A 5,046-nucleotide genomic window follows, 5' to 3' on the forward strand; every position below is an offset into this window, starting at 1 on the left:
AAACAAACAGTGGTACTCCTTTGGAGTAGAGTCAATGTCAGACACTTTCTGTTGTCTTCCAGCAACATTAAAATAGGAAACAAGAATGAGATAGTATATTTTTGCAGTGTCTAATTATTCTTTCTGGAAAAGATACACATAGATTGATATGATTCATGGATAATAGAAAACAAGCACAATTTATCATGTTTATATTCTACAAGAAAAAAAATCAAATACTGTTTGACAAATGTTGAGGTGTTGAGGGCATTTTTGCTCTATAGCAGAAATTTTGACAAGATTTCCAGACCATGGCTTATAAGTGAAAATGAAATATGATAAGTTACTCTCAAAAATAGTAACACACTGGAAGAATATATTCTAAAATAACCAAATGAAATACAGTTTTGGATTATAATGTCTGTAGGTCCTTGACTAGAACCAGTGTGGTCATTCTCAATAAAGAGCTGTTTTTTTCAACTCATGCATGGACATATTTTCACTCAAAAAATAAAAAGCTCATCTTTCTATTTTTTGGTTTTCTGGAGGTGAAACTAGTCAGTAGGGCAGAGTGGGCTTTCAGAATCAATACAAAATTGTTAATATCATTTTGTAAAGGTTTGGTAACATTAATGAAAGTTTGCAAACTCAGATTAATTACTCCATGAAAACCATACTGTGAAACGTATACTACAGAAATTAAAGCAACAATGTTTGTGAAAGTATAAAACTAGTTTCTTTATTTAGCATTCTCTAGAGGAACAAAAAATTATCACACACCCATATGGCCACCAATAAACAGTTTTTTGAAGAAACTGTGTGACACCTAATATTAAGGAGTATTATGCATCTATGAAAAAAGAATAAAACCATTAATATATAACTATGTTCTACTATATGATCAAATATGTAGAACTCAAATTAAGCATATTCATACCAAGAAATGCAAACAGTCTTTCAGTTCAGGTCAGTCGCTCAGTGTGTCCGACTCTTTGCGACCCCAAGAATTGCAGCACACCAGGCCTCCCTGTCCATCACCGTCTCCCAGAGTTCACTCAGACTCATGTCCACCGAGTCAGTGATGCCATCCAGCCATCTCATCTTCTGTCATCCCCTTTTCCTCCTGCCCCCAATCCCTCCCAGCATCAGAGTCTTTTCCAATGAGTCAACTCTTCACATGAGGTGGCCAAAGTACTGGAATTGCAGCTTTAGCATCATTCCTTCCAAAGAACACCCAGGGCTGATCTCCTTCAGAGTGGACTGGTTAGATCTCCTTGCAGTCCAAGGGACTCTCAAGAGTCTTCTCCAACACCACAGTTCAAAAGCATCAATCTTTTGCCACTCAGCTTTCTTCACAGTCCAACTCTCACATCTATACATGACCACTGGAAAAACCATAGCCTTGACTAGATGGACCTCTGTTGGCAAAGTAATGTCTCTGCTTTTCAACATGCTATCTAGGTTAGTCATAACTTTTCTTCCAAGGAGTAAGCATCTTTTAATTTCATGGCTGCAGTCACCATCTGCAGTGATTTTGGAGTCCCCTAAAATAAAGTCTGACACTGCTTGTCATTATTGCCAAATTCAGACTTAAATTGAAGAAAGTAGGGAAAACCACTAGACCATTCAGGTATGACCTAAATCAAATCCCTTATGATTATACAGTGGAAGTGAGAAATAGATTTAAGTGACTAGATCTGATAGATAGAGAGCCTGATGAATTATGGATGGAGGTTCGTGACATTGTACAGGAGACAGGGATCAAGACCATCCCCATGGAACAGAAATGCAAAAAAGCAAAATGGCTGTCTGAGGAGGCCTTACAAATAGCTGTGAAAAGAAGACAAGTGAAAAGCAAAGAAGAAAAGGAAAGAAATAAGCATCTGAATGCAGAGTTCCAATGAATAACAAGAAGAGATAAGAAAGCCTTCTTCAGTGATCAATGCAAAGAAAATAGAAGCAAACAACAGAATGGGAAAGACTAGAGATCTCTTCAAGAAAATTAGAGATACCAAGGGAACATTTCTTGCAAAGATGGGCTTGATAAAGGACAGAAATGGTATGGACCTAACAGAAGGAAGAGGTGGCAAGAATACACAGAAGAACTGTACAAAAAAGATCTTCAAGACCAAGATAATCACGATGGTGTGATCACTCACCTAGAGCCAGACATCCTGGAATGTGAAGTCAAGTGGGCCTTAGAAAGCATCACTACAAACAAAGCTGGTGGAGGTGATGGCATTCCAGTTGAGCTATTTCAAATCCTGAAAGATGATGCTGTGAAAGTGCTGCCCTCAATATGCCAGCAAATTTGGAAAACAGTCTTTACCATTTATTAAATTTAAATAAAGTTCAGTCCAGCAGTATTATCACATAGACCTCTCAGCATAGTCAGAATGTACATGAATCCACTTTTCTTCGCCATAATTTTATCAAAGCTCTTTTCAGCTCACTGTTCCTCAGACTGTAGATCAGTGGATTCAGCAGAGGTGTTAAAAGTGAATAAGACAAGGACATCAACTTCTTGGTTTCTGGGGAGTAGCCAGATTTAGGTTGTAAGTAAGTCACACTGGCTGTGCCATAGGAGAGGGTAACAGATGTGAGATGGGAGGCCCAGGTGGAAAAGGCCTTTTGCCTCCCAGTGGTTGATGGCATCTTCAGGATGACAAAGAGAATTCGAATGTAAGACAGAATTATCAACATGAAAGGAACCATGATAATTAAAATGGTGCCAGTGAAAGCATAGATTTCAAACAAAAACGTGTCTGCACATGCCAGCTCTAGCACTGCTGGAGTTTCACAAGAGGTATGATTGATTTCACTGGGGCCACAAAAGGGAAAACTGGAAACCCATGTTGTTTGTACAGTACCTAACATGAAACCCAAAGTCCATGAGCCTGTAACTAATTTCATAAAAACGTGTTTGTTCATAATCACTGGGTAGCTCAGAGGAGAGCAGATTGCAGCAAATCGGTCATAAGCCATTGCCCCTAGGAGAAAACATTCAGTCCCACCAAAAAAAAGAATAAAATACTTTTGTGCAAAGCAGCTCACGAACGAAATTGATGTTTTTTCATTGGAGAGGACCACCAGCATTTCAGGCATAATGACTGCACTGATACTAACATCCACCACGGACAAGTTCTGGAGGAACAGGTACGTGGGAACATGCAGGCTCTCTTCCAGGCAGATGACAACTATAATGATGGCATTTCCTATCAATGTCAGCAGATAAATAATCAAGAAAATCCCAAAGAGCCTGCCCTTGGAGTTCAGGAAAGTTAGAAAAGCCCAAGAGGATAAACTCAACCATAGAGCTTTGATTTTGCCTTCTCATTTCAATAGTGGAGCATATTTTGCATTTATGGGCATAGTATATAAATTATGACGTCACAATTCAATAGCTATGTTTTCATTCAACCCTAGATATTCTTAGGAGAAGATATAAAGAGGAATTCATTCTGACAGAAATTCAGTTTGGCAATTTTGGAGAGTGGACAATTATTCAAATTAATGAATCTTTTCCCGAAAAAAGGAGGAAGTGAAGAAGTCTGGCTCAGAAATCTTGTCTGAAAAGTACAAAATAATATCAAAATCCTTTTCCAACTTGTGTAGCTTGAAAATGAAAATAGTCTTAAAACAAATGTTTTATAAAGTATAAAAGTTAACAACTGGAAAAACATACCCATGAAATTTTTTATAAGTCTAATAATTCAAAGATACAGCACAGTCAATTGTTATTTATTATAACTATTTGTCTAGTTCAAAATCCCTTTTGTGATTTGGTTAAATATGAAAACTCTACAGAAAAACGAAAAGGGACTTGTGTTTCAGATCTTAGGTGGTCTGTAAATAATGTGAAGTGACTTTAGTTTAGTGATTTTTTTCATAGACTGCAAAATAATAGTCAATTATCTTGCAATTGGCCTTCATAGAAAATATTCAGGGTTAATTCTTTATGGTTCATCTTCATCATGATGATTTTAAGAAAAGTCTAATTTTGATCATTCCGAAATTGTGATTTAAATGTGTTTTTTCTCTCTATTTTTTCTCTTTTACTCTCCCTCTCACCAAGAAGTTAATCATTAATTATTCAACAAGCACTGATTGAATACCTACCATTTTCTGGGCTCAGTAATCTCAGGTACACGTTTAATCCCACAACTCAACAAAGAGCTGGAAACACTACACAAAATAACATTCTATCCTTGTCTCAGTATTCTCTAAGTCCTAGCTCTATCTTTGTCCATTGTCCATTACCATCAATTGTCAAAAAGTTCATCCAGGCTTTTCCATAATGTCTTACAGAAAAGATATATATATGGATTTAGATTATACATATAAATATGAACTCTAACTCCCTCACTAAAATATTAACTCCAGGAGTCAAAGATTTTTTTTTGTTTTTTGCTATACTCACAATGTCTATAACACCCTCTAGTTCATAATAAATGCTAAACCAACTTTGGATTAATAAAGGAATAAAAAATGAAGAAAATCCAAGGAAACTTTAAGGAAAAGAGAGTCTAAAAGGAAAGCCACAACACTTTTGGGAAGCAGAGGTGATAACAAATGCTTCAGACATTCCAATGAGGTACGGATTACTTCTGATTTGGGACAAAGTACAAAGAAATATAATCATAGAATGTCATCAGTGGGAAGTACCTTAGGTGAGATAAAGAAAACAAAAGGTGGAGAGATGACCTGCTCAGATCAAAGGATTTTGATGACAACTTAGCATCCCATTGAAGGGCTACTGGCCCTTGTGTGGTGACTTGAAAATCATCAGGAAGATGATATGGAACCCAGGAGAACAGAAGATGCAGCAAGGTGAAGACATTTCATGTCTTGGGTGTGGATCAGTAGGACATTAGTAGACGCTAGAAGGCAAGTTGATTTGTTCTGAATAAATCATCATTAAAACTGAATATCTGTATTAACCATAATAATTATGTTTAGGATATAAAAATCCCCTAAAATTAATAAAATATACTCACAGGATCAAACATTTAAAACAAATTTCTAAGAAAGAATAATGTGTATTCAGTGCCAATATCTAAAATTGGA

The 5,046-nt window shown here is 36.5% G+C and overlaps 1 pseudogene; it reads right to left on the reverse strand.

Annotated features, from left to right (window-relative positions):
- LOC102186323 lies at positions 2,371 to 3,316 on the reverse strand (annotated as a pseudogene).

This window comes from Capra hircus, chromosome 15, assembly GCF_001704415.2.
Source record: "Capra hircus breed San Clemente chromosome 15, ASM170441v1, whole genome shotgun sequence".
Classification (NCBI taxonomy): Eukaryota; Metazoa; Chordata; class Mammalia; order Artiodactyla; family Bovidae; genus Capra; species Capra hircus.